This window comes from Anas platyrhynchos, chromosome 3 (assembly GCF_047663525.1).
Source record: "Anas platyrhynchos isolate ZD024472 breed Pekin duck chromosome 3, IASCAAS_PekinDuck_T2T, whole genome shotgun sequence".
NCBI classification, from domain to species: Eukaryota; Metazoa; Chordata; class Aves; order Anseriformes; family Anatidae; genus Anas; species Anas platyrhynchos.
Window position 1 is genome coordinate 79573858 of NC_092589.1, and position 15349 is coordinate 79589206.

Consider the following 15349-nt stretch of genomic DNA (forward strand, 5'->3'; position numbering starts at 1 on the left):
AGTGGTAAAATAGAAGTATACAGGCAATTGTACAAACAAACCCAAGATACTGGGTCATAAAAATATGACATATTTACCATAGTTTTTAACAAAGTATGAAACAAGCAACAGATACAAGACTCAGAGAATGAAGCTCCATCTTTTTCTTAGCACCTGTAGATTTCTAAAGCAACAATGCTGTAATAAATACAAAGGTGCCTGCCATCTGTTCTATTTTATGAAGATTATTTGTTGCCTTTGTAACACTGGAAACTTTCCAGCAAATGTTCCAGCAAATCTGAGCAAAGAAACAATCAGGTGCAAGGCATATGACCATTATTCATGTGATGTGCTATAAAACATAAAACAGCACAGAAACACAATAAAATAAAATAAAATAAAATAAAATAAAATGAAATAAAATAAAATAAAATAAAATAAAATAGTACCAAGCAGAAGAAAATAAATGTTAATAAAGATAAATTATATTTGATATATATATATATTTTTATTTTCACTAAAAAGTAATAATTCTATGCATAGAAAAAGGCAGTGACTCATAGAATCATAGAATGGCTTGGGTTGGAAGGGGCCTTAAAGATTATCTAGTTGCAATGCTCTTACCATAAGCAGGGATGTCACCCACTAGATCAGGTTGCCCAGAGCCCCATCCAACCTGGCCTTGAATGCTTTCAGGGATGGGGTATCCACAACTTCTCTAAGCAACAATTTCCAGTGCCTCACCACTCTCTGAGTGAAGAATTTCCTCCCAGTATCTAATCTAAATCTCCCCTCTTTTAGTTTAAAACCATTCCCACTTGTCCTGTCATCATGTGTCCGAGTGAAAAGTCACTCTCCAAATTGTCAAGCTGTGATTTCAAACACTTTTAAGCTAGATAATAAATATGTCATTGATGAACACTCTTGATCAATAGCACACATCCCTGGTAGCTTTAGGAGAAACTAAACACTACCTGAGCAAAGTGAGGCCAACAGTGAGGTTTGGAGCTCATGAGAAAGTACTGTTGTTATGTGTTAAATGGATAGCAGCAAACAGCTCTAAAACAGGAGAGGATGGAATACTTGGATAGCACTTCAAATTTGGAAGAAATTACTGTAATTTCATTAGGTTTGGTAGAAGAATTGACAACAATTTAGCATTATTTTTGCCTCCTTTTGTGATACACTGTACGACTTTCAGCTTTACTTCATTCACTTGACCATCTGAGGTTGTCCGGTCCTCATTTATGAACTAGTAAAGTGTTCTTACTGTAATCTCTTCAAAGATGCAGCAGGATCAGCTTCAGGTTTTCCAATAAGATGTTCTCTAGAAATAAAAATGAATGAGATGCAAATAGACTTTTAGAAAAACATTGTTCTGGCCAGCGGATTCAGGTTAGGATGAATGGTGTTTGGAACAAAATAGAGACCCAACTGTTCTAATTTCTACTCAGAGCTTTGACATAGCCATCCTCTATGATCATGGATAAGACCTATTGTAGACTGGAAAGTCTGGCAGAAGTTGAACATCTAAAGATGATAGTCACTTGGAATATTTTTCATTTGGAGTCTTTATGCGTTTCTACTTTGACTGAAGCCAAATTTTAATTAGAATCCTATGACATGCCAAGAAAAAAAAAAATTAAAAATTAAAAATATCAGCTATTGCTCAAACCTGAATGGAAAAACAAACAAACAAACAAACAAACAAACAAAAAACAGATTTCTTTTTCAGTTTATTTGAGATTTAGTTTTGTGAGCTCAGATATTTTGTCAGTGTGTCTAGAATCTGAAATAGAGCTTGTGCAAGACTCAGGTTAAATGGTCATGAAAAGTCAACACTGCTATCTCAGTTTTTCATCAGCATAACTATGCTTGCTCTTGAAGCATTCTTCTCAGTTGCTATTAACATGTTTGACCAGGCAAGAAGCAAACACTGTTTACATTGAAAAGGAAAGAACAAGTCTATGATCCATGGTGAAGACAATACAAGCTACTGGAATTTTCAGGGTTACCAGAAAACTAAGAAAATACGCTCCAGTTCAGGATTTATTTAGCTGCTTTTGTAGTTAAAACACCGTTTCATGTTAAGATATTCATAAATAAACTCAAATAAAATAATGTGTAACAAAGAGGTGTTTTGAAGATGCATCATAAGAAAGAAATAAAACGAGGCAATATCTCTCTGTACCACTCAGGGGAGGACACAATCCTGGACATCAAGGCTTCAGAGGATATTGATGAAAACAGAGCAAGATCAGGAAATGGAAGAAAAGCGATAAAGAGTCCTGGAGGAATTGATTTATGAGAAAGATCAAAAAGGTAAAACAAATCTATAGCTAAGTAGTGACTAAGGATAAGAGAGAGCAGTAGAAATTGGCATGCTTTATAGCCACACAGAGAAATGTTACTGGAATAATAGCGGGGAATGGTAGTCCTGTGAAACTCATTACAGAAGAAGCTGGTAGAATAGCAAAGTAGGCTGACTAACATCTTAGAAAAACAATGGGAGAAAAGATGTTAGTTATTGTAGGCAGATGACAGAGAGAACATGACTATTTTTTTTAATTACAAACTTGGTAGTGTATTAATGTTAAACTGGAGTTGATGAATAAATTAGTGGTGCTGGCTGCTGTAGTGGGTGGCCTCAGCTTAAATCACTTGGTTTATTTTTCAGTGATAACCTCATCACACAAGGCAAGGAATACATAAGAATCTTGTATACCTATGATGCTAAGTTGTGTATGAGGCAGGAAAGATGCAAAACCTTCATTCAGTCTAAGTTCAGAGTGTAGGGTTGTGGAATGAACTGAACTATGTTCCCTGTAATTAGTGTCTGACTTTCTGAATTCATTCACCATAATTAGTCATTCATATGAAGACAAATGTGGAAGACCTCTGTGTCTAGTGACCACAGATATATTGCCATCCACTTGGAAAACAAACAAACAAACAAAAAAACAAACAAACCACAAAAAAAAAAAAAAAACAAAAACAAAAACAAACAAACAAACCAACCAACCAAAAAAAAAAAAAAAAAAAAACGATTTTGTTGACCTGATATGAAAAACTGAAGGAATTACTTGGTGTGTGAATTGATGGAAAGATATTGATACTAGTATCTAAAAGGGCAATCCCGAATTTATCATATGAATTACAGCCTCTGGCAGGAACATCCGTAGGGGAAAAAATCCAGGAGAAAGGTGTTCACTTTCTTCTATTTTTGAATGAGATCAAACTCCCTGGATACTCTAGTGAGGGAAAACAGAGCATGTATTGGACCTGCCTGCTAATGACAAGCCTGGGTCCAGAATTTCTGGCACTAAAAAACTATGACTGGAATTTAGCACATCAGGGAAGATAGAAAAAAAGTATTATCTAAAGATTCAATCAAACTCAGTGATTCTACTTTTGATGAAAGTGATTCAGATTTTGTGTTCTTCTAAAGCACCCCTATTCAGAAGCAAAAGCAAATCCCAAAGCTGCTCTAAGTCAACAATGAATGATAGAATCCTAGAATGGTTGGGTTTAAAGGGAACTTGAAGATCATTTGAAGACCAAACCCCTTGCAATAGGCAGGGACATCTCCCCCTAGATAAGATTGCTCAGAGTCCCATCTAGCCAGGCCTTGAACTCTTCCAGGGATGGGGCTTTTCCAGCTTTTCTGGGCAACCTCTTCCACTGCATCACCATCCTCATAGTAAAGAATTTCTTCCTAATGCCTAAGCTAAATCTATCCTGTTTTATTTGCAAACTGTTACCCCCTGTATCATTTCACCCCCTGATAGAATCCCTCCCCATCTTTCTTGTAGTACTGGAAGGATACTATAAGATCTGGTCTCCATCCTTGGACATTTTTAAGATCTGAATGCACACAGACCTGTGAAACCTGGCCTGACCTGAGTTTGAGCATTTGAGCAGAAGATTTGACTAGAAATGTCCTTGGATCCCTTCCAAACTGAATTATCCTAAGATTCTGCCTCAATAAATATTAAGGAAATGTAAAAAAGTAAAGGAAGGAATAAGTGAGAATATCTATGGTAAGATCAGAAAATTGTCTGTATACTAACTCCTGCAACCTTCATTCAGGTAAAATTGTCATTTTATCTTGTGTGATATAGGCAACTGGGATCTACAGAAGGATTTAAATGACTGCATTTGCATTGAACTGAAATCAATGAGGGCTGTACCTATTTCAGTAGAACACTAGATTTAACACCCAAATCTGCTAAGTATATCACAGACTTTTAAAATAATTCTGCAACACTTCAGTTCCACCTTATTCAAAATAGGAGTAAAGTAATATCTGCTTAGAGTTACAAAGACTTAAGTGCTTGTTTTTGTTTATTTATTTTTATTTTTATTTTTTTGCATATACAAGGTGGTGCAGTCTTACTGATATCCCAGAACAGTAACAAATAAATAATGGTTCAGTGTACGGTCAAGGGAAAGTGAGTTGCTGATGGAATTAACACTATTGTTTCCTGGGTTACCTGTATGATTGATAAAATCCCTTCCTGCCTTTAGAAACAAGAAAATTTAACTTTTTTTTTTGATCTGCCAACAAATCAAAAAACAAACAAACAAACAAAAAAATTAATACAAGGACATCGAGTTTATTCTGTAATTGTGCTTGTAGCCAGTGTTATACCTAGGTGTTGCCAACAAAGATCTGTTTTTTGTTTGTTTGTTTGTTTGTTTTCTTTTTTTCCAGTTATCTTCTCCACTGCCACAGACATTATATTTGAAATGAAAGGCACTCACAGTGCACCTGAAGAGTTTAAAGTCTGTACATGCTACCTATATAAACATGTAATATTATTGTAACTATCACAGAATCATAGAATCATCTAGGTTGGAAGAGACCTCCAAGATCACCTAGTCCAATCTCTGACCTAACACTAACAAGCCCTCCACTAAACCATATCATTAAGCTCTACACCTAAACGCCTTTTAAAGACTTCCAGGGATGGTGACTCCACCACTTCCCTGGGCAGCCCATTCCAATGCCTAACAACCCTTTTGGTAAAGAAGTTCTTCCTAATAGCCAACCTAAACCTCCCATGGTGCATCTTTAGCCCATTCCCCCTTGTCCTGTCACCAGGCATGTGGGAGAACAGACCAATCCCCACCTCACTACAGTCTCCTTTAACGTAGCTGTAGAGAGCAATAAGGTCACCCCTGAACCTTCTCTTCTCCAGGCTAAACAATCCCAGCTCCCTCAGCTGCTCCTCGTAAGCCTTGTTCTCCAGACCCCTCACCAGCTTTGTTGCCCTTCTCCAGAATTGCTCGAGCACCTCGATGTCCTTCTTGTAGTGAGGGGCCCAAAACTGAGCACAATACTTGAGGTGCGGCCTCACCAGAGCTGAGTACAGGGGGACGATCACTTCCCTAGACCTGCTGGCCACACTGCTTCTTAGGCAAGCCAAGATGCTGTTGGCCTTCTTGGCCATCTGAGCACGTCACTAGCTCATATTCAGCCAACTATGAACCAATACTCCCAGGTCCTTCTCTGCCAGCCAATAAAAAATATGGTTGGAATTATCTTTTTGTGTATTTACTTTCCTTCTACGTTCCTAATTCCTCTTTTATTATGTGTGTTTTCGCTTTTCTTCTTTTTACTTTCTGGAAGTTGTCCAAATTATCCCTATCTTGGAAGCACACACTTCTTTTCCACTTATGCTCTAATTCCCTCCCTCCCTCCTTTCCCTTATTCTTTGATATGGGTTAATCTCCCTTTTTTTCCAACCCATGACTTGACATTTGCTCCTTTTAGGAACCAGAGGATCTGCAATATTTCAAGAGAGATAACAGCATAGAGCAGGAGAAGCATGCAACATACTGAAAAGAGGAATGGAGAAAAATTTGGTGTGGGAGGGTGGTTGAGCTGAGTAGAGAACTTGCAGAGTCCTGACTATTCTTTAGACACCAGAAGACTCATGGTGTAGGACTGACAATAGACCTTTGGGGTAATGAAACATAAGCAGAGAGCGCAGTTGTGATGGCCTTGTTCAAGACAAATAGGAAGAAGACAAAGTCATATAACAATAAAAAAGTTACAGTATATGTCATCATTGCTATTATATTTCTTCTCTTTGTGTTTCCTCTCTCTGGTTTCAGAGCTAGAAAATCTATGATATGCCTTTCTGTATATTTTGCTATCAGAATTGATCTCTTTTTATACACTGTTTCAGTTATCAACAACATGCTTTCACCACAGGCTGCACAATTAAGAGACTATTGTGAACTATCCTAAAATAATGACTAATGTACAAACTAAATTATCTGTAGAAAATGTAAAAAAATAATAATAATAAAAAAATATCTAATTATAGAATTCATCCCCTTGGAATATGAAAACCTGAAAGCAAACAAGTCAGAGCACTGCTTAACTTTCATGCTAAGAACAAGACAATGTAACTAAGTACAATTATATACAATAAAGAAACAAGAAAATATTTATTGCAGCTATGTTCAGAAGTCATGTTAGAAACATGAATACTTTCTGAACTTACATTAAAATGAAAAGCTATGTACTTTTTACCAGAAGTTATAAACCGTATCATAGCTCAGTTTTCTGATATAACATGCTTTGCAAAAGCACCTGCATTGTAAAATGAAGAAAAATATCACTTTTCAAAAACAGAAAATAATTTCATATTGCATGAAAGATGGATATATATATATATATATATATATATATATAGAATCATAGAATCATAGAATATCCTGAGTTGGAAGGGACCCTTAAGGATCATCAAGTCCAACTCTTGACACCGCACAGGTCTACCCAAGTTCAGACCATGTGACTAAGTGCACAGTCCAATCTCTTCTTAAATTCAGTCAGGCTCGGTGCAGTGACCACTTCCCTGGGGAGCCTGTTCCAGTGTGCAACCACTCTCTCTGTGAAGAACCCCTTCCTGATGTCCAGCCTAAACTTCCCCTGCCTCAGCTTAACTCCATTCCCGCGGGTCCTGTCGCTTGTGTTAATGGAGAAAAGGTCTCCTGCCTCTCGACACCCCCTTACGAGGAAGCTGTAGACTGCGATGAGGTCTCCCCTCGTATATATGTATATATAAAGTTGCATAGTTTTAAACTATATACCTTGAGTTTTAAAAAGTTCATCAAGAAATTAAGGATAACAAGATGGTCATCCTCACAAGTAATGACGATATTTTGTTTTCAAAATATAAGCATGGGCTAAGAATTATTCAAGATGGGAAAAATCAACTTTTACTGGGGAATGAAAAAAACAACATTTTAATGAGGACTTAGAGAGCTTATACATTATACATGATTACAGGCATACTGCATACTGATGAAAATATTAAAATAAGCCAGGTTAAAGGAAAACAAGATGTCTTATTCTGCATAAGTCAACATTTAAGATTACTGTTTCAAATCAATGATTTTGAATATAGTGACCTTCTGTGATTTTAAAACATGTGATTTAAAACTCTTCCAAGTTTGATGTTAAGGCACAGAGATTTGAATCCTTATTGTTGACAGATCAACAGCATAGGTAGTCGTACCCTACTGCTATGGATACAGCATAAAAACCTAGATAGATGAGTTACATTTGCCAGATTTCCTAAGAGAATTTAGGATCATGCTTCAACAAAATTAGAACAATTAAGTGGCAAGCATGTACTTCAAAAAGAAATACTGCCCATTACAGGTACATCATGTAAGCCATATGCTACCAAATTTTCACAACAGGAATATAATTTGGTTTTAAAAATGAATGAAATGAGCAGGGATGGCTTAGAATGAACAGAAAACTTTTTAAGCATGAAATGCATGGAATAATGAGGATGTTGCACCTCAGTGGAGAAACACAGCGTAATGACACAGAGATGCTTGCAAACAACTGCCTTGTACAGTAGACCTTAATCAAATAACACTGTTCTTGTTTTTACAGTCCAACCCCTCTCGGTTTCCCTTTCTTTCCATTTATTTCTTCTCTCATAGTCACTAGGGATGACAGAGAGTACATGTAATACTTTTGACAGAGACAGGGAGAAAAGACAGATCTGGTTCTGCTCTGAAAGTGATTTTCCAAGGATCATGCTACTAGTAGTCACTACTAACGAACACCGTGAAGATAAGAAGAATGTACATTTGTGTATGACTCAACACCCACTGAATTAAAAGGAAAATTACCTCCTAAAATTATATTCTTGATGCATTTTTGAGTGTGTGTAGGCACAAAGAAAGAAAGAAAGAAAGAAAGAAAGAAAGAAAGAAAGAACGAACACAAATAGAAAACATGATTTAATTTTCAGTTTTTAGGAAGAAAATTAAATTGATAATAGCTCCTGGAAAAGATATAACTACAGTTTATTTTTAAATGTATTTCTCTCCTAAGTTAAAATTTGTTGCTATATAGATATTGTGTTTCAGGTCTATATGGTGGCTTGGAGTGATGCAGATCACTGAGGTTTTTCAAGGAAACGATTTATCAAATTAGATATAGTCCTTAAAGAACAGGCACAAGTGATTGCATGTAGGATAAAGAAGAAATAATGCTGGAAGTAATATTTGATTTGAGCAATACTATTCAAAAGTAAAATGTTACGACATGTAGAGCTTGTAATGCAATACTTCTTGCATGTACAGGTAGTTTCAGCACTGTTTTTCTGCAAGACAGAAGTCTTTACAATTACAATATTTAATTTAAAATAATATGTGTTCTTTTCCTATATTAATTTACTTGAGAAAAGAAACCTAAAAAGGATCCAAAGAAGGAACTTTACCTAGGCTTGCACTACTTCCTGTAAAAAGAACTAGAAAAGGGATGCATTCACATATTCATTCAGGTCAAGAACCTGAACCTGTGAACGTTTATATCCATCTGGATTCTACAATCAGCTTTGCCATGGCTGCTAATAGGGATTAAGCTATTCGTGTATCAAGGAATCCTAGGTGCTGAATCACAAGGCCTGGACCCTTCTGAATTAAGAGATAAAAAGGGTAAGCCTAATGTGTGCACCTGCCTAAAAACTTTGGTTCCAGCAAGTTCTATAAACTGAAACCATATTATTAAAGAACTCAAGAACACATTTGCATTTGTTCAAAAACTCCAAAATCCTATTTCCTTTTTAAATCTGGTTCTGGGCCATAACACGTCACAGGGACTGAGCAATTTACTGAGTACTTAATTATTGAGTGCAAATTTTCTCAAGTGCCTAGCTAATGAGTTTAGCAAAAACAAGCAAAGCAATAACCAGAAAGAGGTTCGAGTTGAAATTAAAGTCAGTGCTTCAGCCAATTTGTATGTGGATAATACCTCTTTGGACTGTTTTTGTAATTCCATCTGGAAAAGATATGCTTCTTTTATCACCTTTAAACCTTTCCATTTTGTTTCTATGTGCCATTGACCTGATGCTGTATTTTAAATCTAAACTGATGTATTTTGTGGCTTCAATTAACTCAGTGCATATTGAATAAGGGTCTGAACCTTCATCTTTGATTCACAGGTATATGCTGTATTTGATTCATATCTGTATTCTTTGCTTATCTGGGCTATCTATTTGTAAGAGTAACAGTCTGTAAAAATGGCCTTTGGAGCTCTTCAAGCACTTTCAGATGAGACATGAATTACTGTTCTATAGCAAATTTCTTCTGTCTCTACTACGGTGTTTTGACTTTTATTTAACCAATTCTCTCATTCTTTTTCTAAATATATGCTACCCTTAGTTTGGTCTTTTTTCTATATCTCACAATTAGTGAGACTTTAAGTCTCAAAACATGAAGCCTCAAGACTTTGGTAAGTAGAAATGGTAATAATTATAGTATGTCTTGTTCTTTATTCTCTTTTTATTGAATGAGACCTAGTATAATGCAAACATGGTTATCGCATGATTGTTTTAATTATATTACATTTTGTGGAACAACATACAGCTGTGCTAAGTTGGTGTAACAGCCTACAACATTAGAACTGTGATGGTCTACATCCACTCTGAAATTGCTCTGCATGGATAAACACATATACAGAAATGGTGGTGGGGGAGAAAGAAGACAGAATCAGACCTTCTCAGTATAGACAGAGTTTAATTTTAGATCATAATTGAATTACTGTAACTGGCTTGATGCCTACTAAAGTCTGTTTCTTGCGTAAAACATAAGAACATATAAGATACGTGTTTCTAACCTCATAAGACACCTTTATAATGTGGATTATTGAAAATTATTTTAGACTTGTTATCAAATAGGCCCACATAACTATTCAAAAAGACTTGTAATTTTCAACCATCACCAACAGAAAAAGTCTTCAACAGTGAAAGAGGTGGGCAAAGAGGAAAGCACATTAGTTGAGCATGCCAAAGGGTAACCAACAGAGAAAGAAACCACTCACCCTTTAAAATTAAAGCTTGCTTGGTGTGCTTTAATGTGTTCTATATCTAGGGCTGTGCTTTTCACTGCTCTTGAAATTCCTTTCTAGTCCAGAGACAACAGCTATTAGTGTAGCTGCTCTGAATTAATTTACACCATATTTTATTGCATATATTTTTACAACGAAGCTTTTATTCAAATCAACCATACCAACATATAATTATCAATCATAGCTTTCTCCTGGAAAATTACCAGTATATTCAAATAATCTGACTGCATGGGAAATAAATATTATTTACAGCTCTATTTCTGTAAAACTGTGAGATCAATACTTCTGAGGCTGTGGAATACTTTATTTGTATGAATATGATGTGAATTAAGTTACTGCCATGACTGATGTGTTAAAGAGCTTTATTTATTATTTCATCCCAGACTCACTGAAATCTTTGGCCTGTTCTGATACGTAACTTGAATTCTCTTCATTTTCCCCCGATTACTAACTGACACAGGAAAGACAATCAGCCTACAGAATTGCTTCCAGGAGAGTCTAAGGTGAAACTTCATTTGTTTCAGTAGTACAGGGCAAATTCTAGCAGTTTTAAAATTATAATTTTGTTTAACAACATCAATTTCTGCACTGATCTCTTTTATGGTTAAGAAGTGTCTTCTGTAAATGCGAGTACTGGTAAAAGACATACAGAAAACCAGGGAGGTGCACTAATAATTATTTGAATGTGAAGATGGAATTGAAGTTTAAATGTGAAACACTAGTACATAGTTCTTTATTTCTAGGTACTTTCTAAAGCCCTTAGCCCTGTGTGCATATTAATTCCATGATCTTTGGATGGGAAGGCATCAGAGCTGAAGCTGATGAATACATGAATGTTGATAAGGTTATGTTTCTATGCTACCTGTGCTGTGCTATGCTATGCTTTACTGTCTTATCCTACCCTTGACAAATCACATACATTTACAGGACTCCTAAAACCAATATTTTTATCTACAAGGAGACTTCAAAGGGGAGTCCTTCCTCAGCCAGAAGGAGGCAGGATCTATATGGATAATGAAAGATAAAACACTGAGATGATGGTACTGTTTGCTTGGTGGAGATTATCTATGGAGAAAAATACAAACAAGTAGACCCAAAAAGAAGGTTGTTAAATCTCATGGAAAATTAAGGAAGGAATGGGGAGAATCTGCTGAAGTGGAAGATGAGAAGTGTTCATCAAGAAGATAGTCAATATTGCCTGGCAACCTAGGGAATATTAAGTTTGGTTCTGAGACGCCTAGACTGGGACATACTTGTAGAGTGACTTCACTACAATGGGTAGAACTCGATTTAGAAACAATCTAGCATAGTTTTTGTCTGGTCATAGAAAATGTTGTTGGTCAGGCAGGACTTGCCTTGACACAGGACTTTGTGTCCTCCATTCCATTCTACCTTTCACTTTAAGGTTTATTACTTTTAGAAGCTTGGCAAAATGTAAATTTTTCGCTCTCAATAGAAAAGGGCACGATATGATTGGCTCAAAACACTTTAGTACAGTCACTTCTGAATGCCTGAGTACAAAGGCTCTGGCAACAAAGCATATAAAACAGGAGAGAAGAAGAGTGATGTTGTTCATTTTGAGAGAAATAAGGTCAGAAAGGCCTCAGCCCATTTTTTTTAGACAGCTGTAATAAAGAAATCTGTGGCAAGTCATCAAACATCTATGTGACTCACCTCTTTCCTTTATTTAGTGGCCTCAGTATGATGTTTTCAATAGCAGAAAATATCCCTAGGTGTTTTTACTCTTCTGATTTGCACTTCTAGTTATTCAGGCACTTGGCTAAACTGATGCTGCCACAGAGCTTCCTGTTATGGATAACTTGTTGGAGCCAGGAACTTTACATGAAACAGCAGTGCAAACTACAGGCATACCCTTCACAGTATCAGCTGAAATAGCACTATGACCCAGATGATTGTCCTGGAGTTCTGTATGGTGTATAATCATGCATATGTTGTTTTCTCCTTTGAGTACCACTCTCTTTATAACCAACTGCTCAGAAGTAAAAGCAATTAACCTGATCCTACTGATTATGCAGTGAGACAGTGAGACAATGTGCTCTCCTCAGTCTTTTAGATACAACATTTAGATGTCTGACCCCACATCTGAAGCTGATTTTAAAAAATCATAACAATCAAATTATGGATTTTTTTTTTTTTTTTTTTTTATAACAAAACTTTTAAAGCCTTTCTAAGTAACCTCATCTGGGATGATGTTGTCTTCAATAATTTTAAGATACCTTTTCTTCCAAGATGAATTTATGCTAATCTTTCATACACATTATCATATTTCATGAGGTCCAGGTTTTTAATTTCTCTCTTGATACTCTTGATAACAACAGCTATGAATATGTCTTTTTCCAAATCACTATTTAAAATGTTATGAAAAGTTACACTTACCAACAAAACTCATAGCAAGGTCTGGAAAATTCATCAAGTAATGCATGTTTTATTCTTTGAATTTAGTCCTTCAGAATTTAAATTATTTTGGTTCAGAAGCTGCCAGGATGAAGACAGCATTTACATATTGCTTCTCCATGCTTCCATGTTGTGGAAAGAAAAAGTTATTAAGATTTATTAAGATTAAATGAAGGCAGAACAATTCTGCTCAACTTTTCATGGATTTCTGGGAATTTTTTTGACGTGAGACCAAGCAGATGATCTACACCTTACTTTGGCAGTGCAATGACATGTCACTTTATGTAGATAGTAACAACATACATTCATACAATACCTTGTAATCTTTACAAGAACTGTCACCGTATACTGTAGCAAAATGTACTATTAAGCACCATTTAATCCACATATCAATGGCATAATGCCATGGAATAAGATTATAACATTTTCCTTGCAGTTCTAAAAATTATCTGTCTGAATTGTCAGCTCTTTAAAGACTGACATGATTTTGGTGTGGTGTTACAAGTGTACATCATGACAAAAAATGTTATTTAAAGTAACTCCCCTGAGTGTACAGAATCTTTTTAAACAGCTGCTTCAGATTTATTTATTTTATTTTGTTTTATTTGTGAATCATAAAACATAAGAAGATATCAACTCAGTAGGTAGCAAATGTACCTATACTTCTTTTTTAAACAAAGTCTTTGTCTGAAATTGAGCCAGGAACAGTATTCCCTTTCCAGCAACATACTGTCACAGTGGAATATGAGATATATGAGATATTCCTTCCCATGTTCCACTCTCTCTTCTCCTGAAATTATATATACATATAAATCTATTTTCCACTAGTATCTTGTCACAGTCCTCTACACTTCAATGGGAGAAACAGATATTCAACATGAAATCAAAATGAAGGTTTGTAGCATGTGTAAAGTAAGCATGTAGCATGCAGAACTTATTTATATATATTTTTTAAAGCATGCACTTTCATTAAACTCCATGCAATAGACCTGATGGGAAGAATTGTTTTTGAGTAAATGTCTCAAAAGGAGTTCAGTCATTTCTCACCAAAGTACTATATGTAGAACAGCTAAAGAAGACAAGAGGATATATTAGTATTCTGGTGATCTTTTATATGCAGACTGCATGGAAATCACAAAGGCTAATTTACTGCTAAATTAATTAAAACAAATACAAAGTCAGACTGTGGAATTTCCAAGGTTTTTCTGTCTCAATCAAACACTAATTCTTGATTTTATTCTTCAAAGAAAATAATACTTCTCTGTGTTCCAAGACATGCAAAAGACTTAGGAAAGCAAAGCATAATGAATCTCATAAATCATTTTAATTCCAACCTCAAAAACAAACAAACAAACAAACAAACAAACAAACACTTTCTTTGTTTGTTTCTTAGACTACTGACATTATGTAGACTGCAAAGGAGATCATACTGAACTCATGACTGTGAGAAGTGCTGTATGATGTCATTCAATCATAATTTTTATTGTTGTTGTTGTTTTTTTCACCCATCTTTTCCTGAATAAGTGCAAAGTTGTTAATAATGTGTTAGACCAAAATGTGGGGCAAAGAAAAACAGAGAAATAGTACTCAGGGGGAAATGGACAGATCAGAAAACTGGCAAAATAGAGCAGTGATCATAAATTATGGGAAGGAAAATCAAATGTGTTTATATATATCAAAATATCAGCCCTATTCAAGTACTTGTTTCTATTTCCATGAAATGAAATGACATCTTAACTGAACCCATTAAATTCTATGCAGGAGAATGAAAATGACAAAATACTAAACTTGAATTTAAATGCAGAAAACACAAGATGGTTAAATATGGTCACATTTTGCATTATCAGTATTGGGAGCCTCCATAGGCTGGTATTGACTGAATAGGCCTATTAGATCACGTGGTGTCTCCCTTTCCATTTGACCACAAGCAATCATTACTTTTTTCCATGACTGCAGTCCTGTAAAGTGATCATTGATCACTTCATAGATTTTAAGGCCAGAAGAGAACACTGCAGTCATTTAATCTGACCTGCTATGTGACACAGGCAGTAAGATCTCACCCAATAACTTCTACATGAAGTCCAATAATTCATGGTTGACTACAGAACACCTTTTAGAAAGAAACCAACATTGATTTTAAAATGTTGTATGATGCACAGAAAATCTACTACTTTCCTTCATAAATTGACCCAATAGTTATTTTCCCCTCACTGTTGGAACTGTGTCTCATATTTCCATTTTGAATGTGCCCATCTATAAACTGTGGACATTTCTTTTTTTGTTGTAGTTTAAATAACATGGTATCCATTAGCCCTCTCCTGTTACATACTTATATGGGAGTATTATAGGTCAGTCTCTTTATTTTCCCCCTGATAAACAGATTATTTCCTGACGTATTTTCCTGTAAGGGAGTCTTTAAGCCTCATGATTCATTCTTTTGAGCAACAGAGCTAGAAGTTACATTTTCAGCCTACACTTTGTACCTGCAAACAACAGAACTAGAAAATTTTCCTGTATAGAGACAATATAAGCTTTTGGCTTCTGTTGTAATTAGCTGTATATACACAAATA

At 35.5% G+C, this 15349-nt stretch overlaps 1 protein-coding gene and 1 long non-coding RNA gene across 2 annotated transcripts in view; one reads left to right on the top strand and one right to left on the bottom strand.

Annotated features, from left to right (window-relative positions):
• The window catches only part of FUT9 (fucosyltransferase 9), a 110411-nt gene that overhangs the window by 51575 nt on the left and 43487 nt on the right, over positions 1–15349 (bottom strand). The gene's annotated exons all lie outside the window — the stretch shown is intronic.
• LOC110353048 (uncharacterized) overlaps positions 1–15349 on the top strand; it is a 45267-nt gene that overhangs the window by 12779 nt on the left and 17139 nt on the right. The window contains exon 2 of the long non-coding RNA XR_005264581.2: positions 2178–2301. This is a non-coding gene — a long non-coding RNA (uncharacterized lncRNA). The remainder of the gene's footprint in view (positions 1–2177; positions 2302–15349) is intronic.